Consider the following 26,776-nt stretch of genomic DNA (forward strand, 5'->3'; position numbering starts at 1 on the left):
AATAACAGCACCTATTTCCCAGGGATGATGTGATGATGATCAGATGAGATAATACAAATAAAGCCCTTTGCAGACCTCAAAGGCCCAGGTAAATGCCAACTATTCTAATTTCTAATGTCTGGGTATAAAGAGAACAAAAAGAAGTCATTCTTTTTTTTTTCTTAAAACCCTTACCTTCCGTCTTGGAGTCAATACTGTGTTTTTGCTCCAAGGCAGAAGAGTGGTAAGGGCTAGGCAATGAGGGTCAAGTGACTTGCCCAGGGTCATACAGCTAGGAAGTAGCTGAGGCCAGATTTGAACCTAGGACCTCCCATCTCTAGGCCTGGCTCTCAATCCACTGAGCTACCCAGCTGCCCCCTAAAAGAAGTCATTCTTATCCTCAAGGAGCCTTCTCTCTATTGGGGAGAGACATTATTTGAAATGTTGGTGGAATGAAGGAATAAATACCTCAATCATACATGTCAAAAAATCTGTGGTGGCATCTCTTCCATTCTATTCCACTCCTCAACACTTCACTTCACTCCATTGTATTCCATTCCACTCCATTCATTCCATTCCATTCCCTTCCACTACACTCCATTCCATTCCATTTCACTCCCCTTCATTCCATTTCATGCCATTCTGTTCCATTCCATTCCACTGCACTCCATTCTATTACATGCCAAACCATTCCATTCCAATCTACTTCATGCTATTCCCCTCTACTCTATTCTATTCCATTCTACTCCATTCCATTCTATTCTGTCGCACTGTACTCCATTCCATTGTGTTCTATTCCATGCCAAACTATTTTAATCCATTCCATTCCATTGCATTCTATTCCATGACAAACCATTCTATTCCATTCCATTCCATTCCACTCCATTCCATTCCATTCCATTCCATCCTATTACACTCATTCCATTGCATTCTATTCCATGACAAACCATTCTATTCTATTCCACTCCACTCCATTCCATTCCATTGCATTCTATTCCATGACAAACCATTCTATTCCATTCCACTCCACTCCATTCCATTCGATTGCATTCTATTCCATGACAAACCATTCTATTCCATTCTACTCCACTCCATTCCATCCTATTACACTCATTCCATTGCATTCTATTCCATGACAAACCATTCTATTCCATTCCACTCCACTCCATTCCATTCCATTGCATTCTATTCCATGACAAACCATTCTATTCCATTCCACTCCACTCCATTCCATTCGATTGCATTCTATTCCATGACAAACCATTCTATTCCATTCTACTCCACTCCATTCCATCCTATTACACTCATTCCATTGCATTCTATTCCATGACAAACCATTCTATTCCATTCCACTCCACTCCATTCCATTCCATTGCATTCTATTCCATGACAAACCATTCTATTCCATTCCACTCCACTCCATTCCATTCGATTGCATTCTATTCCATGACAAACCATTCTATTCCATTCTACTCCACTCCATTCCATCCTATTACACTCATTCCATTGCATTCTATTCCATGACAAACCATTCTATTCCATTCCACTCCACTCCATTCCATTCCATTGCATTCTATTCCATGACAAACCATTCTATTCTATTCCACTCCACTCCATTCCATTCCATTGCATTCTATTCCATGACAAACCATTCTATTCCATTCCACTCCACTCCATTCCATCCTATTACACTCATTCCATTGCATTCTATTCCATGATAAACCATTCTATTCCATTCCACTCCATTCCATTCCATTCCATTTCACTCCATTTCATTTAACACTTACTGAGTAATGACCATGGGCCAATTACTGAGCCAAGTTATGGAAATACAAAGACAAAAAAGACTGAGAGGGTCTGTGTTTGGTGAGCAGAGACAATCTTGGACATAGAATCAGAAGTTCAAATCCTGCCTCAGATGCTGGCTAGGTCATCCAAGGCAGATCACTCATTGGTTCCATGCCTCAGTTTCCTCATCTGTAAAATGAAGGTGGTTTGGGGTTGATGGCCTCTAAATCTGTAGAATCCTTTGAAATAATCCCTGCCCTAGAGGAGCCTGTCTCTCCCTCTGAGGAAGTCCCAGGAATCTTTTTGCACTCCAGCTTGGAGCATGGGGCCTCTGGCCTGGGCTCTGTTGGGCTGGGGTGGGAGAGAGGTGAGGGAGGCCCAGCGATGGCAGCATCTCACGGATCACATACCTTAATTATCCTCAACCAGGTCTCTGAAAACTGACTTTGAAAGCTGAGACGAGCTCAGCAAGCCAATCAATCGGCAGAGCAGACCCAGGGATGTATGGGGGTGTGGGAGTGTGGGTGTGGGTGGGGGAGGGGCCCTCTGCTCCTGTCACCCCCATACTCCCTCCCCCTCCCTTTTTCCAATCACATCAACAATTTTGCTCGGCATTGTTTCCAGGTCTATTAATATTCATAAGCGGCTTTTCTATTGTGTTTGCAATTTTCTCTTCAGCAGACAGGCCTGATGTGTGCTGGTGTTAATAGGATGCAGAACTCACAAACTCAGATCTTATTAGCAAATACCCATTAGATGCCATCGGTGCAGAAGGACTCAGGCTCACTGGGGCTGGGCTGATGGGCTGATGGGGAGGGAAGCCTTTCACCAGGGTGACATCCAAAGAAAGTCTTAATCTAATAGGATTCTTCAGGCCTGACAATAGGAGCGGGTGACATGACAGCCCAGAGCCAAGAGGGGAAGGCATAGTGTTGGGGTGATCGTCAGCCATTGGGAAGGCCCATCAGCTGTCTGACAGAGGGATGCCATGGACAAGGAGCTGGGCTGGACCACCATCAGGTCTCTGTTGCTGCTTCTAGGAATGAGAATTCTATATCTGCAGGATGGAGGGTTTACAAAGCTCATTCATCCTTTAGGAACCTGTGGGACAGGGAGCAGAAGGGTTCTTATACCCATTTTCAAGGCAGGTACCTATAGTGCGGGGGAAATAATTGTGGAATTAGAGCCAGAGGGTGTAGAGTTGAATTCTGATTTGTGTGCTTGCCACCACCATGGCCCTAGAGTAGCTCTTTCCCCTCTTCAGGCTTCCATTTCCTCAAATCTAAAATGAGGGTTGGACTAGAGAATTTCTAAGGTTCCTAGTAGCTCTAAAATCTTGTGGAGAAACTGAGTCTCAGTGAGATGATTTCCTTCTAACACTGATATTCTATGTTTCATGTTCTAAGGCTTCTTCTAGAGCTAACAGATATATTCTATGTTCTTGGATTCCTTCTAGCTCTGATGTTCTGTGTTCTAAGATCCCTTCCAGCTCTGACATTCTGTGTTCTTAGATCATTTTCAGCTTTGATATTCTGTGTTCTTAGATCCTTTCCAGTTTTGATACTTGTTTTTTAAGGACCCTACCAGATCTGACATTCTGAGTTCTAAGGTTCCTTCCATCTCTGACATTCTGTGTTCTTAGATCGTTTTCAACTTTGATATTCTGTGTTCTTAGATCCTTTCCAGTTTTGATATTTGTTTTATAAGGACCCTACCAGATCTGACATTCTGAGTTCTAAGGTTCCTTCCAGTTCTGACATTCTTGTTAGATGTCTGTCTATAATCTCTTCTAACTCTGATATTCAGATCTTCTAGATCTGAAATTGTGTTTTAAGATTTCTTCTAGCTCTGATATTCTGTCCTCTAAGGTTCTTGCCAACAGTTCTGACATTCTGGGTGCTAAGATCTCTTCCAGATCTGAAATTATGGTCTAAGATTCCTTCTAGCTTTGATAGTCTGTGTTCTAAAATCATTTCAGGATCTGATATCTGTGTTCTAACATTTATTCCAGCTTTTTTGTAGGTTCTAAGATCCCTTTCAGCTCTGACAGTCTGTGTTCAAAGTTCTCTCCTAACTCTGACATTCTATATTCTAAGGTCTCTTCTAGCTCTGACATTCCATGTTCTAAGGTTCCTCCCAGCTCTGATAGTCTATATTCTAAGGCTCCTTCCAGCTCTGATATTCTGTGTTCTAAGGTTCCTCCCAGCTCTGATATTCTTCGTTCTAAGATCCCATCCAGATCTGACATGCTAAGGTAGCCTGGGTACCAAGGACCCGTGGAGCTATGACATTCCTTCATTTTACAAATGGTCAGAAGACCATTGATAGGGACATCTTGAGAATTGGGGCAATATGGTCCACTAGCTATCTGACAGACCTAGAAATAATTCTGTCACTACTATGACGTAGAAACTGTCTTGGAGAGAAGGAGAATCTGAGTCTTATGAATAGGCAAGATTCTGTTGACTAACAAATGTTTACTAAGTCCCTATCCTGGACATCCTCTTGTGATGGTTCCCTTGGGGGATTCAGTGATGAACTAACTCATGGACTGTCAAGGAAGACTGCCATCAAGTTGAGAAGATAAGACCACCAGGGGTATACTAGAACGAGACTAAATTGTGTGGCACACTCAGTGTTATGGAAACTCAAGGGATCATAGAAGGCCTTTAGGGGAATTGGGACTTAAGTTAGCCCCTGAAGGAGGGAAAGGACTGGGAAAGGAAGAGGAAAGAGGAAACAAGAGATGGGAAAAGGCATTCTAGAAGAGGAGATACAGCACGGATTAAGGCATGGAGGTGGGAATGAAGCTGAGTACTTTAATGGGATGGTGAGCCCACTCCAATGGGAACAGAAGATGGCTTCTAGGGAATTATGGAGAAGAAATGCTTTTCTCATCTTATATCAAAACACATCCTGACCTCTCAGTCTTCCTCTGATCCTGAATAAGTAACATTGCTGCTTCTTGGTTGAGGGGTTCTTTGGACTGAGGGAGACGAGGCTCTTTGGAGATGTTCTTGGGACAAGAAGGAGACTTGGCTTCAAGAAAGAGTGGACTGTGGGCTGGTGGGACTGGTGCTGGGACCCAAGATTTGCAGCACTTCATGTTTTCAAGGGGAACTCAGGCCCAGGCCCAGAATGTGACTCATCTTCCTGAGTTCAAATCCAGCCTCAGATACTTGTTAGTTATATGACCCCTGACAATTCGCTTAATCCTGTTTACCTCAGTTTCCTTATCTGTAAAGTGAGAAGGAAATGGCAAACTACTCCAGTATCTTTGCCAAGAAAATCCCAAATGTGGTTAGATTTGGATAGACTGGAATGACTGAACACATGTGCCAGGCACTGTACTAAGTGCTTTATAAACATCTTATTCAATGTTGTTACCTCCATTTTACAGGAGAGGCAACTGAGGCAAACAGAGATTAAGCAACTTGCCCAGGGTTTGTAATAAATATCAGATTGATGATTTGGGGTCAACGTTGTTACTCTCAGACCCCTTAAAGCTCTGTATTTATGACTTTACATATGCTTGTCTTGAAGTCAAAAGACCCAAACTTTGTGAGCAGATAAGTCCTTTCCCCTTTCTAAGCCTTGATCTTCTCATCTGCAAAATGGGTATAACTGTACTTTTCCTGAAAACTTACAGGGCTGCTGCCAGGAAAGCATTTTGTCATTGTTCCCCTTTTTACAATGACTATCTTTGCTATTGCTTTCAGACCCTGGTCAGGAAGGGCACCATCCAGACTCCCTTCCCCAGCTATGTGCCAACTCCTGGTCAGAGCAGGGCCCTCCTAATGCCTGCCTCCTTTGGTACAATTTATGTTCATTATCCATAGGAACTCTGACAGTAGCCCCATTTCCCCACAAATAAGGACCAGGGAAGCCTTGGCCTTTAATTATCAGAACCCATTTGGCTAAATTAATGATCCCCACTCAGTGTCAATAATGAATTGCAGGCTGGTGAAAATGCTGATCCAATATTCTGGGCTCCCCTGCGGTGGAATTTGATATAGAGTTGTTCTCCCGCACCGTTCCCGTTCCCGCTCTGGATATATGGGAGGGCTGAACTCTGCCAAAGACCACTTCTTGGCAGCCTGCAAGAAATGTCATTGGAAACCATCTGATTCCAAATTGCCCAGGATAAAGAATGGATCTAATAATATCCCCGTAAGAAGGGAAAAGTTCTCCAAAATCCACAGTTAGCTTTCAAGGCAGAGTGTTTTATCACCTGCAAATCCCCAAATGTTCTCCAATGCATCACCGAAACAAATGAAGAAGGAGACTCTTTTCGGGCCAGTTTGCTCTCCAGGGTTGGTGGTTTCTTGTTCCCCTGGGGGGTCACAGCTTCAGAAGGTTCCTGGCCATCTGAGAGGAAGGGGAGGGAGGAATCTTGGATTGCATTGGTCTCCAAAGCTTGTAGACCATCCTTCTAGAGCCTTGGGGTGATGGAATGATGGAATTGGCTCTTTGAAGAGCTTCTTGGGACAAGAAGGAGACTTGGCTTCAAGAAAGAGTAGATTGTGGGCTGGTGGGACTGGTGCTTGGACCCAAGATTTGCAGCACTTCATGTTTTCAAGGGGAGCTCAGGCCATACCAGCAAGCAGACATCTAGCCAGCTTTGGACCACCAGTGAAGAAATGTCCCATTAGAGAGTAGCATGTCATAACATACAGCATAGAACACCAGAGCTGGAAAGGTCTTAGCACATGGACTATTCGAGGTGGAAGATACCTCAAAATACAGAACATAAATGTCAGAATGGTTGTTGCTCATCCTCCAATTTTTAAAAATTTCTTTTCTTTTTAAAGAAAACGCTTACCTTCTTTCTTAGAATCAATACTGTGTATTGATTCCAAGGCAGAAGAGTGGATGTTGTTCTCCTACACTGGGGGTTAAGTGACTGACCCAGGGTCACACAGCTAGAAAGTGTCTGAGGCCAGATTTGAACCGAAGATCTCCCATCTCTAGGCTTGGCTCTCAGTCCCATTGAGCCACCCAGTTGCCCCACATCCTTCATTTTGGAGGAGGATCAATGGCATCACCTTGAATTGTTCGTGACCTGGTTTTAAATTGGACTCTAAAACAGACTTGGATTCTATTTGCCCATAGAATATAGAACATCGGAGCTTAGAGGGATCTTAGCCACAGAGAACAAGGAATACTGAAGGACTTTCAGAATATAGTCCATAGAGTGTTAGCGTTGAAGAACTTTTAGAACCTGGAAGTCAGAGATAGAAGAGAAGCGAGAAATCATCCAGTCCAAACTTCCTACCTCTCACTTGTATTTTTCTCCAGATTCCCTCACAATACTAGAAGGCAGAACTGTTGGAGAGCCCAAAACAGCTCTCTGCCCAAAATGGAAGGGAAAGAATCAAATGTATTAATACCCATCTGTTTAATGCATTCATATCCATACTTAACACTCCTACCATTTTAATTCTGGGGATTTAAGTTTGGCACCATTGTTTCTACAATAAAGCCTGATTTCTCCCCCTACAATCAGATTGTGAATTTGTGTGCTTTCCATTCAAACACAAAAAAAGGCTCATTTTACTACAAAAATCAGTTTTCATTGTACTAGCAATTCACGAACACATCAGGCCCACATGGAATCAAACTCCTCCCTCCTCCTGTGATTCCTTCTCTTTCCCCAAGCCGTGACTATAGCAGTAGGCGCCTAGGTTCTCAGCCAGATTGCGGGTCCAGGAAGGAAGAGCCTTGGGTTTTCTCCCTTGCTGGTGTCACAGACTTGTTGGGCGATCTCAGATGAGTTTGTTGACTAGGCAAGGCCTTAACAATCAGCAGAGCAGAGAAGTCTCTGGTATAATGGTATAGTGGACAGTGTTGATTGATCTTGGGGTCTTCGAGATCTGGGTTCAAATACTATTCCTGGCACTTATCAACTGTGTGATCCTGGGCAAGTCACTTAATATCCCTGAGAGCCAGTTTTCTTATCTGTGAAATGAAGGTAATAATAATGGATCAAAGGAGACATGTCGGCTCTTATTATTAATGACTTACCCTCTAAAATGGCAACTCTACCACCTGTTATTTTGCTATTAGAGTTCTATTCCTTTGGCTTTATGAGGGATTTTGGTCTTTTATTGTGCCCTAAAATATACCAATTCCCTATGAGGGAACCACACTTTAAATTTCTTCTCAGGGACCATTTTTCTTATCAGGTAATAGAAATAATAAAACATCCTAGTAGTAATACATTAAATGGAATGTTAGAGCTGGGGAGAACTCTAGAACCTAGAATGTTTCAGAGGTAATCTTAGAATCTATATAATTTATCCCCTTCATTCTTGGGATAAGGAATCTGAGGTGCAGAGAGAGGAAGATAATTAAGCAAGGTCATGGCATGAGAATGATAGCAGAGGTGGAATTAGAACCCAGGACCCATTCAATCAGTTGGTCAGTTGTTTTTTTTTTTCATTAAGCACCTAATATGTTCCAGGTACCATATATGCATAGTTCTGGGGATGCCAGGAAAATCAAAGAGATATCTCTGGCTCCCAAGGGGCTCCTGGTCCAAGGTGAGAGATAACAAGAAAACAACCATGTCCAAACAAGACACAGACAAGATGGATGGGAGATGATCAGGTGAGACAAAGCACTAGCTTTAAGGGAATCATCAGAAGACTTCGGAAGGGGGCACTTTGACTGGGACTTGAAGGAAGCCAGAGAGCTCAGGAGATGGAGAGCAGGAGGGAGAGAGTTCAAGACATGGCGGACAGCAAGGAGGTCAATGGTACTGGATCACAGAACACATAATTGGGTTTAAAATCTAAAAAGAACAGAAGGAGGGGGCAGCTGGGTGGCTTGGTGGATTGAGAGCCAGGCCTACAGATGGGAGGTCCTGGGTTCCATTCTGACCTTAGATCCTTCCTAGCTGGGTGACCCTGGGCAAGTCACTTAACTCCTATTGCCTAGTCCTTACTGTGCTCTGCCTTGGAACCAGCATACAGTATTGATACAAGATGGAGGGTAAGGATTAAAAAAAGAAGCTTGGAAAGATTGGAAGGGCTCAGGCTATGGAGGGCTTTAGAGGATCTCCTATTTGCTCCTGGAGGCCTCAGAGAGCCACTGGAATTGATTCAATGGTGGGAGTTGGGGGGGGGGTGTCAATGTATGACTTTTGATTGAGGAAGGATCCCTTTTACAGCTGAATGGAGGATAGATTGGAGCAGGGAGAGCCTTGAGTCAGGCAGATCCCCCAGTAGTCCAGGAGATGACGAAGGCTTACGCCAGAGTGGGGGCAGTGCCAGAGAAGGGAAGGGGGCATTCTGGAGAGCCATTCCAAAGGGGAAATCGACAGGCCTTGGCAAAGCCTGGACATGGTGGCTTGCGGTCATGGAGAGCTGAGAGACAAGGTTTCAAGCCTGAGGGATTGGGAGAATGGCGGTCGCCTTGGAAGTATCAGGGAAGTTAAGAAGAGGGCAAGATAGTGAGTTCAGATCTGGACATGCCGATGGGGCATACGGTTCAAGATCTCTAGATGTAAGCCTGGAAAGGAGGAGAGGGCTGGGCTCAGGTCTGACAGTCTATGTTCTATGTTTGATGATCCCTTCCAGCTTTTTCTTTTAAACCCTAACCTTAGAATTGATTCTAAGTATGGGTTCCAAGGCAGAAGAGCACTAAGGGCTAGGCAATGAGGGTCACACAGCTAGGAAGCATCTGATGCCACATTTGAACCCAGGACTTCCCATCTCTAGACTTGATCCGCTATCCACTGAGCCACCCAGCTGGTCTCTATCTAGCAAGAATCAGTATGCAAACAGCTATATCCAAACAAGACACAGAGAGGATCCACTGGAGACCATCAATGGAGGGAAAGTACTAGCTTTAAGGGGAAGCTTTCAGGAGTGTCCATGTTCTAAGCTTCCTTCTAGCTCTGACACATATCCCAAGTTTCCTTCTGATGCTGATAGTTTACGTTCTCAGCATCTGTTAAGGACCTCTTATTCGGTGACAGATTCAGAATGATTTTTCCCATCTGGAAAATGGAGCCATGAATTCTTGTCTTCTCGTGACGAGACAAGGCGAGCATTTGAACCTCTCCTCCACATCCCTGGGAGATGGGGCACCGAGAACTCTCTCTGGAGACCCTGCAGGGAGGAGACAATATCCCCTGCCTCATTACAAAATAATAATAAGGAATCAGCAGCTTCTCCACAGCTGCAGAAAGGACCAAGAATAATGCTGGGTCACCCACAAGGAACCAGACAAAAGCACAGAGGTAATTGTGTGCTTGTGGGGATCCGATAGGGGGGTCTGAGGCAGTCTAGGGAGAGGAAGTGGTGAAAGGGAGGCTATTTTCAGGCCCTGAAGAGGAGGTGGTAAATAATAGAAAGAGAAAAATCAAATCAAAGTCCATTGAATCTTCATGATTGGGGGTGGGGGAGAAGAGAGGAAATGATTTCTTTTGCCTAGTGGTGATTTGATTTCAGCCTCAGGTTTCATCATAGATTATGCCAAACTTGGGCACTGTCTGATGTCCTTTTTCCTCTACATCTTTGATTAGTAATGACACTGGGACCAATTGATTTCCGTATTCTCTTCCCATCCTTTCCCGCCCTTGCCCTCTCCAAGATGCCATTAGTTCGCTTCAGCCTGATGAAACATGAACAAGGGCCCAGTGGGGAAGTTCAGCAGGTAGCAGGGGGCAGGGGGGTACAGAGAGGAGGAGGAGGAGGAGGAGGAGGAGGAGAGACAGGGGTGGGAGGAAGGGAGGAAGGGAGGGAGAGAGGGAGACAGAGACAGAGACAGAGACAGAGAGAGGAAGACAGACAGATAGGCTGAGATGGAAGACCCAGTGCAGAGTCTTGGGGAACACCCACATATTTTGACCACAAGATGGGTGAGGAGCCATAAAAAGAAATTGAGGTGTGGCTAGATGGGGAAAGAGATGAAGAGAGACAGAGAAAAAGACAGGGAAAGAAGGGGAGGCAGAGAGAGACAGAGATATGGAGGGAGAGACAGAGACAACAGAGACAGAGAGGGAGATGGAAGAAGAGGGATGGGAGGATAGAGGGAGAGAAAGAAAAGGAAAAGAGGAAGAGAGACAGAGAGAGGGAGTGGGGTGGGCAGGGAAGACAACGTTTCTGCTGGCTGGAGAAAGGTCACAGATAGCCCAGAGACAAATAGGTGAATTCCGAGAATGTCAGAGAGGGACTTTGGAAGGTCACATGTTGGAGCTGGAAGGGATTTCACAGCATCAAACATGGACTGTTAGAGCTGGGTGGGATCTTAAAAGAGAAAGTCAGAAATGGAGGAATGGGAGAGCCCAGTTAGAAGTGGAGGGGCCTGACAGCTCTCTGGGCTGAACCCTATTTTACAGAAGAGCTCCTGAAATCCATAGAGGAGGTCCCATTGGTAGCAGAGCCTCCAGGAGTGCCCTGAGCTGTGGTTTTGAGGCCAAATGCTCTTTTTCAGGGCACTTATTTCCCTTCTGCTCTCTCTAAGCTTCCTTCTGCTTGCCTGGGACCTTCCCTGGGTCTCTGAGGCTGGACCTTGGCTTTGGACTCTCCTTTTCTCTTTTCCTTTCTATCTGATGAAGGGTAGCCTGATCTGGCCCAAGTCCATTCCGCCCTGATCCTGCTTTGGTGGACTCATTTAAAATAAAGGGTTAACGGGTGACAAGGAGCTTCTGGGTGGATCCAGATAACATGAGTTTGAATTCTGACTTTGCTACTTACTACCATTGTTTCCATGGGTCTCTGGGCCTCAGTTTTCTCATCTGTACAATGAGGGCATTAGATTAGATGACACTGCTTCCTTGCACACATTTCCTCTTGCATACCCTGGTTTTTTTTTTCTTCTGTATTTTCTTCAAAAAACAACTTCCTTCCCTCCTTCCCTCCCTCCCAAGGCAGATGAGCATTAAGGGCTAGGTGATTGGGGTTAAGTCACTTGCCTGGGGATCACACAGCTAGGAAGTATTGAGGTCACATTTGAACCCAGGACCTCCTATCTCCAGGCTTGGCTCTCAATCCACTGAGCTATCCAGCTGTCCCTGAAGCCTTTTCTAGTCCTTTCTGTCTTCCCTCCAAGATAGCTTGTAGTCATTTGGGTGTCTATCCTGTATTTTTGTCCATAGACACATGATGAACCACTGCTCTGCCATGTAAGCTTCTTGAGGACAGAGATTGCTCATTTTTGTGTCTTTGCCTTCCAGCGCTTTGCACTAGGAGACATCCAATCCATGCTTCTTGCTTGCCTCTAAAATTCAGAGCAGATGCCCATCTGCATGGATAGAGACAGTCTCTTCCCCAAATCTCTAGATTGATGAGGTCCTCTGATCCAAAGAGAGAAAGGAAGGAAGGGAGGGAGGGAGGAAGGAAAGAAAGAAAGAAAGAAAGAAAGAAAGAAAGAAAGAAAGAAAGAAAGAAAGAAAGAAAGAAAGAAAGAAAGAAAGAAAGAAAGAAAGAAAGAAAGAAAGAAAGAAAGAAAGAAAGAAGGGAGGGAGGGAGGGAGGAAAGAAGGAAAGGAAAGAAGGAAGGAAGGAAGGAAGGAAGGAAGGAAGGAAGGAAGGAAGGAAGGAAGGAAGGAAGGAAGGAAGGAAGGAAAGAAGGAAGGAAGGAAGGAAGGAAGGAAAGAAGGAAGGAAGGAAGGAAGGAAGGAAGGAAAGAAGGAAGGAAGGAAGGAAGGAAGGAAGGAAGGAAGGAAGGAAGGAAGGAAGGAAGGAAGGAAGGAAGGAAGGAAGGAAGGAAGGAAGGAATGTGGCAGGTGCTGTGCCAGGCACTGGGGTTCCAGAACTCCGGACAGAACAATCTCTACTCTCAAGGAGCTTCCTCCCTACTGGCTCACTTACACTCAAATGGGAGGCAAAGCCCCTTTTGGGTAAAAGCCAAAAAGGTTACAGCTCTGACTGCAGATTTCCCAGCATCTGCTGCCTGGGTGGGAGTGATTTGGGGAGGGGACAAAGGTTGGGGCAGCAGGGAAGGGGGCCTGGAGGAAAGAAGGGCTTGGAACAGCCAGCCAGGTGAACACGTGGGCAGCCAGCACCAGCGGGACAGGTTTTTCTCAGCCCATAAACCAGACAAATGAATATTTGATAGAAATATAATTTGAGCGAATAAGGGCCTTCGTCAGCCCGACGGTGAAATACAATGGTTATCTGACCTCTTGGAGGAATAAATCTGCCGTACACAGCAATTATATCCAGCCCAAGTCGTGGAAAGCCCTCTGACGCTAGTGCCTCAGGAAGCAATATAAACCTTTAGACGAGGGGAATTTATTATACAGCGCGGTACTGCATTTCAGAGGTCACTGCTGCCACGGTTTAACTGCTCGCCCTATTAGTAATGCCCAGACATGGGGTTACATCGATAGGCTCCCCAGAGTTTAGACTGGGGGCACACACGAGGAGAGGCCAGCCCTGAAGAGGGCCAAAGGGAATAAGGGTTCCCCACCTTTTGGCTTGGAATTTAAAAGACCCTTCTGCACTCTTTGCCCATATGAACATAGAGGAACCTCAGCAAACTTGGAGGTGGCCGGGAGTCACTGGAATTTATTGAGTGGTGACCGTTAGTCAATCAACACACACTTATCCAGCATCTACTCTGTGCCAGGCTGCTGTAGGCCCTGGCCCTACAGAGATGAAAACAACCCCCAAAACAATAGTCTCTAGCCTCGAGAAGCTTATGTATTACTGGAAGGATCGGATATAAGACCAGAGGATCGTGGATCAAAAGTTGGAAGGTCCTCAGGGGCTCTCAGCCCTCCAGGTGATGTAAATAGATAAATAAGGGTAAAAATAATCATGGCTGACATTTGAGGGCCCTTGTGGTTTGGTAGAGAGATCACAGATCTGAAGTCAGAGGACCTGGGTTCAATTCCCATTGGGTGTCCTTGGGTAAGACACCATTTCCCTAACTCTCAGTTTCTTTCTTTGTAAAATGAGGGGTTTGGACTAGGTCACTTCTGAAGTTACTTCCCACTCTGCATCTATGAATGGTAGCCCCAAATGTGCATCATATGGCTGTAATGGCAAACTGGCATACATGAGTATGCCTGGCTGAACCAAATCCCAATATGGAAGAGGCTGGGGCATCTGCTCCCAGGAGGGCCATGATGATGTATCAGGAAGACCTTGGAGCATTCATAGACATCCTGGACCAATTCCAACCTGTTAGCCATGTAGTAGATAGAACCAGAACCAGAATGGGGGGGCTTCTAAAGGTTTTAAGGGCCCCCCTCTCTCTTTCTTGTTTGAAACTCTCTGTCCCTCCATCTCTATCACTGTCTCTGTCTTCTTTCTCTTTTTCTGTCTCCTTTCTGTCTCTCTGTCTCTTTCTCCTCTCTCTGTCTCAGTCTCTCCATCTCTATCACTGTCTCTTTCTTCTTTCTCTTTTTTCTGTTTCCATCTGTGTCCTTTCTCTCTCTCTCTCTCTCTGTCTGTCCCTCTCTTTCTCTGGCTCTGTCTGTCCCTCTCTTTCTCTGGCTCTGTCTGTTTCTCTCTCTGTCTCTCTTTCTCTCTCTGGCTCTGTCTTCTTTCTCTTTTTCTGCCTCTTTCTGTCTCTGTCTCCTTTCTGTCTCTCTGTCTCTTTCTCCTCTCTGTCTCTGTCTCTCCATCTCTATCACTGTTTCTTCTTTCTGTTTTTTCTGCTTCCATCTGTCTCTTTTCTCTCTCTCTCTTTCTCTTTCTCTCTCTGTCCCTCTCTTTCTCTGTCTCTGTCTTCTTTCTCTTTTTCTGCCTCTTTTTGTCTCTCTGTCTCTGTCTCTCCATCTCTATCACTGTATCTGTCTTTCTTTTTTTTCTGCTTCCACCTGTCTCCTTTCTCTCTCTTTCTCTCTGTCTCTGTCTCTTTCTCTCTGTCTGTCTGTCTCCGTCTGTCTCTGTCTCTGTCTCTGTCTCTGTCTCTCTCTCTGTCCCTCTCTTTCTCTGGCTCTCTCTCTCTCTCTGGCTCTGTCTTCTTTCTCTTTTTCTGCCTCTTTCTGTCTCCTTTTTGTCTCTCTGTCTCTTTCTCCTCTCTGTCTCTGTCTCTCCATCTATATCACTGTTTCTTCTTTCTGTTTTTTCTGCTTCCATCTGTCTCTTTTCTCTCTCTTTCTCTTTCTCTCTCTGTCTGTCCCTCTCTTTCTCTGGCTCTGTCTGTCTCTCTCTTTCTCCGTCTCTGTCTCTCTCTCTCTCTGGCTCTGTCTTCTTTCTCTTTTTCTGCCTCTTTTTGTCTCTCTGTTTCTGTCTCTCCATCTCTATCACTGTATCTGTCTTTCTCTTTTTTCTGCTTCCACCTGTCTCCTTTCTGTCTCTCTTTTCTCTCTCTTTCTCTCTGTCTCTCTCTGTCTCTTTCTCTCTCTATCTGTCTCCATCTGTCTCTGTCTCTGTCTCTCTGTATCTGTCTCTGTGTGTGTGTGTGTGTGTCCCTCTCTTTCTCTGGCTCTGTCTCTTTCTCCTCTCTGTCTCTGTCTCTCCATCTCTATCACTGTTTCTTCTTTCTGTTTTTTCTGCTTCCATCTGTCTCTTTTCTCTCTCTCTCTCTCTCTCTCTCTCTCTGTCTGTCCCTCTCTTTCTTTGGCTCTGTCTGTCTCTCTCTTTCTCTGTCTCTGTCTCTCTCTCTCTCTGGCTCTGTCTTCTTTCTCTTTTTCTGCCTCTTTTTGTCTCTCTGTCTCTGTCTCTCCATCTCTATCACTGTATCTGTCTTTCTCTTTTTTTCTGCTTCCACCTGTCTCCTTTCTGTCTCTTTTCTCTCTCTTTCTCTCTGTCTCTTTCTGTCTGTCTGTCTCTCTCTCTCTTTCTCTGTCTGTCTGTCTCTCTCTGTCTCTGTCTCTCTATCTCTTTCTTTGATCCTTTCCTGATGGCATCTGGTGAGAGACAACTCTGTAAGGGGGAGAGGACTTGAGCTCTCCCCACTGAGCCCAACATGTAGCCTCTAGATCTGGGGTCTCAATTCTTAGCCTGTCTCAGCATTTGCTCATTTAAGGCGAAGGAGATTTTTCTTCAGGGTAGGGACTTCTGAGTTTTGAAAGGTCAGGAGAGGGAGCCTTCCAAGAGTCTGGGAGTCGAGTCTATGATGGGTTTTGCAGCCAGACTAGTATTGATGTCTTGAGAATTGAGGAGTGACCTTTGGAATTGAAGCCCAGTAGTATCGGAGCTTAGGAATCATCTGGCAGTTATGTTATAGCAGAAGTAAGCTTGGAGGGATCATGGTTGCGTAGAAGCTGTGCTGGCTGAGCCCTCTTTCCCCAGAGAACAAGGTGGGGTAGGGGAGGACGTGCCACTGAGGTGCTGGGGAAAATGGCTGTAGTTTTGTTCCTGCTATAACTTCAAAGTCAATATCCCTTTGTAGGAGCTAATTGATGCTGACTAGTTAAATAAAACTGAGGTGTTAATTCCTGAAAGCTAAGGGTAGGAGAGAAACCAAAGCAGAATGGGGGCAGAGCTGACAGCACAAGAGAAGAGACACCCCAACCCCTTAGGGGCACCCCTAGATCCCCGAGAGGGAGATGTAGCAGTATGCCCTGGAGAGTGAGCTCAGAGCCACAGAACACTTCAAGATTTGCCAAGAGAATGACATTCATGGTCTCATCTGGAATCATTTGAGAAGGGAAAGAAAGCACTAACAGTGAAGAGGAATCCTCAGTCACTTAAGCTGGCTGGTCTAAGAGGGCCTGGCCCCTGCTTGGGGCTCCCCATCAGCCAGCCCAAGGTGAAAACATTGCTATTTGGGACTGTGACAGGATCACAGGACTTAGGGCCCAAAGGGGCCTTTGATAAGACTGCTCTAACTCCCTCTTTTCCTCTAGCAGAAGAACCTGAAGACCCAGAGAGGGGAGGATATATTTCCAGTATCATACAGGTAATTAGTGGCAATGCTTGAATTTGAACCCAAGCCTTTTGACAACATTCAGCTCTTTTCACTACACCACATTGAGAGACAGAGAGACAGAGAGAGACACAGAGAGAGACACACACACAGAGACAGAGAGAAGAGGCAGAAAAAGGCAGAAAAAGAGAGAGAAGACAGAGAAAGTGGTAGAGACCCAGACAGAGGAAAGAGACAGAGACAGAGACAGAGAAGGGGGGGCACATTTTTTCATACATCTCTCCTTCAAAGTTCAGGAACGCCCCTGTGCAGGACCAAGAGCACTAAGCATCCCAATCCTGCCCTTGGCTAGGGAATTGTCCTAGTGACTTTTCCTCCTTTCCAACTATCTGAAGCCTGGGGTTTCCGTAGAAGAGAACTTGTGTACAGTAGAAAGAGCATGCAAAGGCAGAAGACCTGAGTTCCAGGCTCAGCTAGGACACATACCGGCAGTGTGACTTTGGCTTAAGTCACTTAACCTTTAAGTAACTGTCTAAGTTGTAAATAACAGAGGAATTGTTGATCCACATGAGCGGAGGGACTTGTCACATCTATATGGATGGAATTTCAGGTTCGGATTGAAAAAAAAGTGGCAGATCTGGGACATTCTTCACCGCAGACAGGTGTAAATCTGTTCTTCATTCCAGTGGATGAGGTTCCTTCCTTCCCCTTTCAGCCTGTGGAAAAGGGTGGCCGTCTCATCCTTGGCTCTGCTTGGGGACTGTCAAGGTGGAGGCAGAGGTGGTGAGGATTGTGGATCAGACATCCTTCTCACCCGCTGGGCTGCCCTGTTTAAAAAGGTCCAGGGCACCCCTGTGGGTTGGGGAGGAGGTTATCCATGGAGCACCGGCCTGCTCGTCCACCAGGTCCTCGATGTTTGCCATTAGCAGCTGTGGGAGCCAAAGGATCTTTCTCGGCTCTCTTGGGTCTTCTGTCAATACCTGCCCTGGGATTCCTTCATAAGACTTTGCCTGCTCTGGACTTCAGGGTTTGAACCTAAGATGGCCAGGAAGAAGGTAAGCACAGCTCTAGGGCCTTCTCTTCTCCCCCTCTCCCAACCCATCCCACACGGGGCAGTCTATCCAAAGATGACCCCAGCCACGGAGCCCTGGAGACGACGGTGGGGCTTTATGTGGAAATCTGGCCTGTTCTAGGAGAAGGATGGGGAATCGCAGCATCCTGGATCTGGAAGGGACCTTGGAGGCCAGCGTAGGTCAACCTGAAATGACCTCGTATGGATTTATTGTAAATGTACCTGTCATTCCCATCAACCCCATGTCCTCAAAAGAATGCTGGCTCCTTGAGGACAAGGCTTACTTCATTTTTGTCTTTGTATCTCTAGAGCCTGGTACATGATAGGCAACCAATAAATGCTGAATAGGGTCCCCCTCTATACTGTCTCTGAATTCTGCACAGCTCTGACTGTCATCAAGTCTACAGGTGCCCAGTCCCCCTTCTCCTAGATCTGCCCCCTGGGCTTAGAGCAGGTCTCATCCCTCTCCTACACGACACCACTTCATTCACTCAAAGACAGCTTTTGGGTCCCCCTCAATCTTTTCTTCTCCAGGGTAAATATCCCCAATTCCTTCAGCCAATTCTCAAATGGCACCAGTTCAAACTTAGACCAATTTCATTTCTAAATAAATTATTTCCTTGCAATGTCATTTTAAAAAATCCATCTTAGAATCAATATTGTGTATTGGTGCCAAGGTAGAAGAGTGAGAAGAACTAGGAAATGGGGGGTAAATAGCCTGCCCAGGATCACCCAGGTAGGAAGTGTCTGAGATCAGATTTGAACCTAGGACCTCCCATCTCTAGGCCTGCCTCTCAATCCACCAAGCAACCTAGGTGCCCCCTAGTTAGGGCTTTGACATGTGGCTCCTCTAGAAGAGGAAACCGAGGCTTGCAGAAGAGGTTTATATAGGTAATCACTGGCAATGTAGAGTAATCGGGCAGCCAGGGAGAGTTTTGGGGGGTTTGTCTACCAAGAATTTTAGGGGTGCCAACATTTAAAGGGTGCTGGCAGCCCCTATAATCTTTCAGCAATACAGAAACAATTGAGCTTTGCATCTAGTTAGCAAGAATAATTAATTAGAAAAAGATGCTCCAGGAGCTTTCTGGAATAGCAAGCACACTCCAGGTGAGCTCCTGCCCAGCCTGGCCCTGCCCTAGAATGGCATCCTGCCCAGACAGAGTCTGGGAATGTCTCAGGATGCAATTCTTTTTCCTGGTGGCTGCTCTGCAGGTGAGCTCCCCAGCAGTTCTCTCTACCCTGCTCCTTCTTGGCCCTGTCCCACCTAGCAGGTGCCTTGAGGCATGTTGGGAATCTTTCTCCCTTTAGTGTCACTTGGTCAGTCTTCAAAAATGAAATCATGACTCTATTTCCCTGCATGCTCTACTGCTAATCAGTGTGTAGTGAAAAGTTCTGCCCCATCCCTAAGAGCATCACCTACAACGTCCCCCTTACATGGAAGCTGGTTCCCTGGAAGTCATGTCCCTTTGCCTGGCATCCCAGTGGTCCAAGCCTCCTGGAAAAAGAGAGGCTGGGTCTGAGGTCAGTGCTGCTGGCTTCAGAAGCTGGTTCCCTCTCAGGGAGTCCCATCCCTTTGCCTGGCATCCCAGTGGTCCAAGCCTCCTGGGGAAAGAGAGGCTGGTGGTCTGAGGTCAATGTCCCCCTTCATGGAAGCGGGTTCCCTCTCTGGGAGTCCCATCCCTTTAAGGCCTGGCATCCCAGTGGTCCAAGCCTTCTGGGGACAGAGAGGCTGGTGGTCTGAGGTCAATGTCCCCCTTCACTGAAGTGGGTTCCCTCTCTGGGAGTCCCATCCCTTTGCCTGGCATCCCAGTGGTCCAAGCCTCCTGGAGACAGAGAGGCTGGTGGTCTGAGGTCAATGTCTCCCTTCACTGAAGTGGGTTCCCTCTCTGGGAGTCCCATCTCTTTGCCTGCCATCCCAGTGGTCCAAGCCTCCTGGAGACAGAGAGACTGGTGGTCTGAGGTCAATGTCCCCCTTTATGGAAGTGGGTTCCCTGGAAGTTGTGTCCCTTTGCCTGGCATCCCAGTGGTCCAAGCCTCCTGGAGACAGAGAGGCTGGTGGTCTGAGGTCAATGTCCCCCTTCACTGAAGTGGTTCCCTCTCTGGGAGTCCCATCCCTTTGCCTGCCATCCCAGTGGTCCAAGCCTCCTGGGGGCAGAGAGGCTGAAGGTCTGAGGTCAATGTCCCCCTTTATGGAAGTGGGTTCCCTGGAAGTTGTGTCCCTTTGCCTGGTATCCCAATGGTCCAAGCCTCCCAGGGACAGAGAGACTGGTGGTCTGAGGTCAATGTCCCCCTTCATGGAAGCGGGTTCCCTCTCTGGGAGTCCCATCCCTTTGCCTGGCATCCCAGTGGTCCAAGCCTCCTGGGGACAGAGAGGCTGGTGGTCTGAGGTCAATGTCCCCCTTTATGGAAGTGGGTTCCCTGGAAGTTGTGTCCCTTTGCCTGGTATCCCAATGGTCCAAGCCTCCCAGGGACAGAGAGACTGGTGGTCTGAGGTCAATGTCCCCCTTCATGGAAGCGGGTTCCCTCTCTGGGAGTCCCATCCCTTTGCCTGGCATCCCAGTGGTCCAAGCCTCCTGGGGGCAGAGAGGCTGAAGGTCTGGGGTGATGAGTAGCTTTTCTTTCTCTGTTCAATAAACATGGCTTAGAGGAGTGGATGGAGAAGAAAAAGAGAGTCATCCTTTACTGTATTGTTTCCCCAGGCTCCTACGGGGCTCCAAACACTTCTATTAGAGCCGTTACCTTCAAAACATCTCCTGTAACGGTAAATCTTTGAGAGGAGGGAAAAGGGTCAGAAAGTTCACCAGGGATACACCCATTAATGGCTTTGGGACAATCAGCACTCATCCAACCTTTGTGCTTGAGGACCTCAGGCAGCTGGCAGTGCAGCCCAAACCTTGAACTGTGCCCCAGGAATCCCGGCTCCCCTGCCCAATACAGGGGCATCCAAATACAGGCAGACCAAGCCGGTGACCAGACACAATGAATCACAACTGGCTGGCCTCCTGGTAACAAGTCTTTCTGACAGATTCTGTTGTCAGTGTTAAGAAGCCACCTGCATCTTATCCAGAGATCCATCAGAGTCCTATCTGAGTGCTTTCCTGGCCGGATGCCCCACATTGAGAAAGACACTATCCACACAAAGGAGGCCTGCCATGGGGCTGATCATGAGAGATCACCTGCTCCGAGCAGAGGCCTCCTAACAGTCTGAAAGATGGGAAATTCCTGAATTAAGCCCATTTCCTTCTTTAGTCTAGGATGGTAAGATTGAGAGTTGGAAGGGTCCCCAGAGATCTTTGCCTTATTTTGCAGAGGAGGGAATTGAGGATTAGAGAGGCTAAATTACTTGCCAATAGTATGTGGCAGAAAGGTGGCACAGTGGAGAGTATCAGGCTTGGAGTCAGGAAATACTGAGTTAAAATCTGGCCTCAGAGATTTCCTGGCTGTGTGACCCTGGGCAAGTCACTTAACCCAGTTTGCCTCAGTTTCCTCATTCTCTCTCTCTTTTTTTGAGAGACAAAACTTTAATTCAGAGAGAAGAAAGAGCTCATGGTCAAGACAACATGAGTTGGAGAAGGAAATGGCAAAGCAGTCCAGGATCTTTGCCAAGAAAAGCCCAATGGGATTGAAAAGAATTACAACTGAAAATGAGCAAAAATAAGGAGCTGAGCCAGAACTCCCACCCTGCCCCTCTTCCTCCCAATCCAGTATTCTCACTCTTAAGTACTGCCTCCTTGTCACCAGCCAAGGAAAATCACAGGATCCCCGGGCTGGGAGTGGAAGAGAAAGGAGCTAAGACGCTTTCTTCTCACTGAACTCCATGGCTGAATGATTTGGGGGAGGAACACAAGGGCAGGTCAGGAACCCAGAAATCAAGCTGTCAAACAAGGAACAATGGGGAAATGGGTCAAGCTACTGGGTTGGGGCCAGAAACATGGTGCTCAGCTAGGAAGGCAGAGAGAGAGGGTGGCTGCCCAAGAATCTGGAATCATCCACTAACTGGCCAACCCTGATGAGTCACTTCCCCTCTCTGAGAGCCTTGGTTTTCCCACCTGAAAGAGGAGAAGCCCACCTTCAGGGAGCTTACATTCTGAAGGGGAAGATCACACGTGATGAACTACATACACGGGAAATACACACAGCAGAGGCAGAAAGTAATGGGGAAGAAAGGCATTGGCCTCACAAGGGATGAGGAAGGGCCTGCTGAAGAAGGTGGGACTTGGGTCTAGCTGAGAAGGAAACCAGGCAGAGGTGAGGAGGCAGAGAATTCTAGGAGACAGAGGATTCCAGGCATGAGGAGGAGGGGGACAGCCAGTACAAAGGCAAGGAGTTGGGAAATGGAACATCGTGATGGAGAAACTACAATTTGGCCAATGTAGGCCAGTTCAGCTGTTTTTTTCAATTGTGTCTGACTCATTTGGTGTTTTCTTGGCAGAGATACTGGCATGGTTTGTCATTTCCTTCTCCAGCTCCTTTTACACATGAGGAAACTGAGGCAAACAGGGTTAAGTGACTTGGTCAGGGTCACACAGCTAAAATACTGGAGTGGCTTGACATTTCCTTTTCCAACTCATTTTACAGATGAGGAAACAGGGTTAAATGACTTGGCCAGGGTCACCCAGCCAGTAAGTATCTACATCTGGATTTGAACTCACAGAGATGAGTCTTCCTGACTCCAGGTCCAGCGCTCTATGCACACTGGCATCACCAATTGCCTGTAGCTGCTGGGAAGTAATTATAAATCATGGAACCTCTCTGATTTATCTGTATCATCAGCCTTAAATGTGGATTCCTTTGCCCTTACTTATTTATCTCCCTCTGATTTCTTTGTGACTCTCCAATGACTTCATCATGTGAGATTATCAATTATGGTCCCTTGGGTATGTGCCAGTCCCTACTAGACCATTAGTTCTGTAAGGGCAGGGATGGTGCCTAATTAGAGGCATGGAGGTAGAGCCATAGTACACTGAGCACTGGACTTGGAGGCAGGAAGGCCTGAGTTCAAGTCCAGCCTCAAATACATACTAGCTATGTGACCTTGGGCAAGTCACTTAACCCCTATCTGCCTCAGTTTCCTTATCTGTAAAGTAAGGATGTTAGTACTAGCATTTACCTTCCAGGGTTGTTGTGAGGCCCCAATATTTCTAAAGCACTTAGCATTCTGCCTGGCATGTAATGTAGTATATGCTATAAATAAATAATAATGACATCAATAGATGCTCATTCCCGTCCCATCTCCCCTTTATCTAAGGCGTTTGCACACATTTATTTGGCTCTAGTTGAATGGGTTCTAGAGAGCAATGAAAGGGACAGAGAGGCCCACATAGTTTTCCCCATTTGGCAGATGAGCAAGTTGAGACTTTGAGAGGGTCCAGGGTCACCCAGACCACCAGGGCCAGAGCTCTCCTGATTCTTCCTTCCTTCATTGCTCTTCCCTCTGCAACAAGCTCAACTGGTCAATCAATGGCTCAGGATGGAAGGCTTGTCAGTGCCATCACCAGAGCTCAACAATCCAGCAAGCTCTGGGGCCATCTCCCCTTAGACTCCTCTGTTAACTCCAGCTGGCCAGGACTGTTGTCCCCTGGAGCCCTTAGTCCCCTGCAGTCTGGTCCCACTATCAGAAATCTCTCCTGCAATGGAACCAGGTTCTATAAATCCAGCCCTTGTTGGGAGGAATAATTACAGTCAGAAAGGGCTTAAATAGCCAGTGTTGATGGAGAGGGATTGATTCCTGGCTCCCCTAGGAAGCAGCCTGTACCCCCTCTCTCCACTCAGAGGGTCCTGCTCTCATTTGGGACTGGTCCCCTGCTCCTAAAATCTCCCTCCCTTTGGAGATGTGTCTTTGACGCTTGCCTGAACTGCCAGCTTTCATTATTTGTCCCTTTGGGTTAGGTCTTGACTTTCCCAGTGGTCCTCTTTAATAATATAAACTCTGCTCCTTCTCCTGCCCCTGCCCCCAACATTTTAGGAATACCCTATTATGAACTAATCAGTAGAAGATGGAACACAAGGCTGAAAGTCCTGCTTAGTTGACTGAGTGACCTTGGAAAAGTCACTTCTCTTTGGGCCTCCTTTCCTCTTTTGTAACAGGAGGGGAGGTCAAAGGGATCGTAGGATTTAGAGGAGGAAGTCACAAGCTTAACCCATCAATCTGTGATTCACTGTTGAAGACTCTTACCTTAGATCTGAATTTTAAGGGTCCTGCAGCCCCTGGAGAGATCAATCTCTTAGCCTGAGCTCAGTGGCTGTCTAGTCCAACACCCTCATTTTATTGAGGCTCAGAAGGGAGAGGTCATGGTCCCAGAAGGAGTTAGGGACAGAAGCAGGGTTTAAGGACTAGATTCCTAGACTTAAAACCTTCTCCTCTTCCAGTTTTGAATCCACTAAGAACTGAGCTCTCCCTCTAACTAGCCAAGTGAACTGAAGTTAGTGAATTCCTTAGCTCTCTCTGATGTTACATCCCTTCCAGCTCTGATATTCTGTTTTAAGACCCCCTTCCAGCTTGAGTGCTGTGTTCTGTGCCTTAAGGCCCCTTCCAGCTTTAACTTCCCGTTAAGGTCTCCCTTGTGTTCTGACATTCCATGCTGTGTTTTACAGTGCTTTCTGGAGCTAATACTCTAGCACATACACAAGGTTCTTCTCAGCTCTAATGCTGCATGTTCTAAGATGTTTTCCTCCTGGACAAGAGAACCAGGCAGGAAACGAGTGCATAGGATGGGGGTGGGGGTCCTGGGGAAACAGGGCCCTGAAAAGGAAGATTTCCAAAGGAGAAAGCTGGCTGTCACCCAAAAAACGAACTTCAGCAATTTCATCCTTGAGGATTCTCTTTCCAGGCCCCATTTCAGCCCAGAGCCTAATGCAATAATAATGACTCTGATTATACTGCAGTGGGACATACTGACCTGCTTAAACCCCTCCAAGGGATCTATGAAGGGGGAAAACATCACAGATACAGGATACCTCACCTTGGAAACAAAATGGATTAGTCAAAAGGTCCCAGTCTGACTCCTAGAACACAGAGTGCTGGCACTGGGAGGGGCTGTAGAAAAGAGGATGTAGGGGTTCACCTTAGAATATAGAATGTCAGCACTGAAAAGGACCTTAGAACACAGAATGTAGGAGTGAGGAAGGACTTTAGAACAGAGAATGTGAGAGCCAGGAGGGACCTTAGAACACCGAATGTCAGAACTGGGAGGGACCTTAGAATGGAGAATGTCTGAGCTGGGAGGGAGTATAGCCAGGGGATATATGATCAGGAGGAACCTTAGAACACAGAATGTCAGAACTGATTGGGACCTTAGAACACAGAATGTCAGGATTGGAAAGAACCTTAGAACAGAGAATGGAGGAGCTGAGAGGGACTTTAGAACACAGAATGTCAGAGCTAGAAGGAACCTTAGAACACAGAATGTCAGGACTGGAAAGAACCTTAGAACAGAGAATGGAGGAGCTGAGAGGGACTTTAGAACACAGAATGTCAGAGCTAGAAGGAACCTTAGAATACAGAATGTCAGGACTGGAAAGAACCTTAGAACAGAGAATGGAGGAGCTGAGAAGGACTTTAGAACACAGAATGTCAGAGCTAGAAGGAACCTTAGAATACAGAATGTCAGGACTGGAAAGAACCTTAGAACAGAGAATGGAGGAGCTGAGAGGAACTTTAGAACACAGAATGTCAGAGCTAGAAGGAACCTTAGGAACACAGAATGTCAGGACTGGAAAGAACCTTAGAACAGAGAATGGAGGAGCTGAGAGGGACTTTAGAACACAGAATGTCAGAGCTAGAAGGAACCTTAGGAACACAGAATGTCAGGACTGGAAAGAACCTTAGAACAGAGAATGGAGGAGCTGAGAGGGACTTTAGAACACAGAATGTCAGAGCTAGAAGGAACCTTAGGAACACAGAATGTCAGGACTGGAAAGAACCTTAGAACAGAGAATGGAGGAGCTGAGAGGGACTTTAGAACACAGAATGTCAGAGCTGGCAGGAACCTTAGAACATAGAATGTCAGAACTGGGAGGGATCCTAGAACATGAATGTTGATCGGTAAACTAAGGTTCCATCAGAGTCTCTTAACTGCTTACTCTATGCCAAGGATTCAATGCAAGTTGGAAACCTGTCTCTGCTGTAAGGGAGCACACCGTCTCACAAGGGAATGCTGGAGCTGGATGGCACCTTACAGGGAATCTAATCTAAGGTACTAATTTGTAATAGGAAGAAGCTGAGGTCTTGCCCCACAGCACACCGCTCCTCAGGGTATGGCTGAGACTAGAACCCAAGCCTCTTGACTCCTAGTCCCAGGATTGTAGAATTTTGGGGTTACAGGATTAAGAACTCGAAGGTGTCTTAAAGGCAATCAGGTTCAATACTCTCATTTTACGGAACGGGAAACTGAGCCTCAGCGGAGTGCTGCGACTTGCCAAGGGTAAGTACTAAAGCAAGATCTGAACCTGGGTCCTGTGCCTTGCAGTCCGCCCTGCTTTCCACCATCCCATTGCCGAGTCTCCTTCAAGGCGCGTGGGCACCAGAACACCCAGTCCTTTGCCCTCCAGCGTGGGCTGAAACGGGACACTGAGCCGGAGAGGACTCGGCGTGCCCACTGAAGGATATTTTAGAAAAATAAAAGCAACAAGATGTCCAAGGCTGCAGCCGTCACCGCGCTCCGCCAGATCCTGGCCAACAGAGCAGACGCTGTGCTATTTGCTAACAGGAGTAAAGCAGTGGAACGGATTGTTAGAGCTGCCCCACTTAGGAGAAACATCTCAAAGAGCCCAGGCAGGAAAAACAAACACGTTCTGTCGCTCTGGCAGGGACGCGGCGGCCAATATGGGAGCTGAGGCGGCCAGCCTCGGCACCTGGGATAGCTCCGGGCGAGCGCTCCGAACGGGGGAGCGATTGGGGTGGAGCTAGAGGGACTTCCTCAGCTAACGAAGGGGGCCGAGAGACTCGAAACGGCGACGTGGAAAAGGCCAGGCCCACGCGATGAAGAAATAAGAGCGGGAACAGAGCAGGTTCTGGAGGGATTCCAGTCCAAGTGGCACACTAGGCTTCCAATGGAGGGAAGGGAAGATGGAGGGGGACCCCCTGCACACAGGGAGGAACGTGCCGGGAGAGAGGAGGAGGAAAGAGGAAATGCCGGGATTTAAGGAATCGCCTTCCCCGGCT

General features: G+C 46.9%; 1 protein-coding gene and 2 non-coding genes across 3 annotated transcripts in view; 1 reads left to right on the top strand and 2 right to left on the bottom strand.

The window, feature by feature from the left end:
* LOC100014668 (transmembrane protein 263-like) overlaps positions 1-26,776 on the bottom strand; it is a 399,095-nt gene that overhangs the window by 30,703 nt on the left and 341,616 nt on the right. The gene's annotated exons all lie outside the window — the stretch shown is intronic.
* On the bottom strand, positions 17,349-17,405 carry MIR7320 (microRNA mir-7320). Its single transcript, NR_127533.1, has one exon. It is a non-coding gene; the product is annotated as a microRNA mir-7320 (primary transcript).
* Positions 17,349-17,409, top strand: MIR7320B (microRNA mir-7320b). Its single transcript, NR_162936.1, has one exon. It is a non-coding gene; the product is annotated as a microRNA mir-7320b (primary transcript).

Source organism: Monodelphis domestica, chromosome 6, assembly GCF_027887165.1.
Source record: "Monodelphis domestica isolate mMonDom1 chromosome 6, mMonDom1.pri, whole genome shotgun sequence".
Lineage (NCBI taxonomy): Eukaryota > Metazoa > Chordata > Mammalia > Didelphimorphia > Didelphidae > Monodelphis > Monodelphis domestica.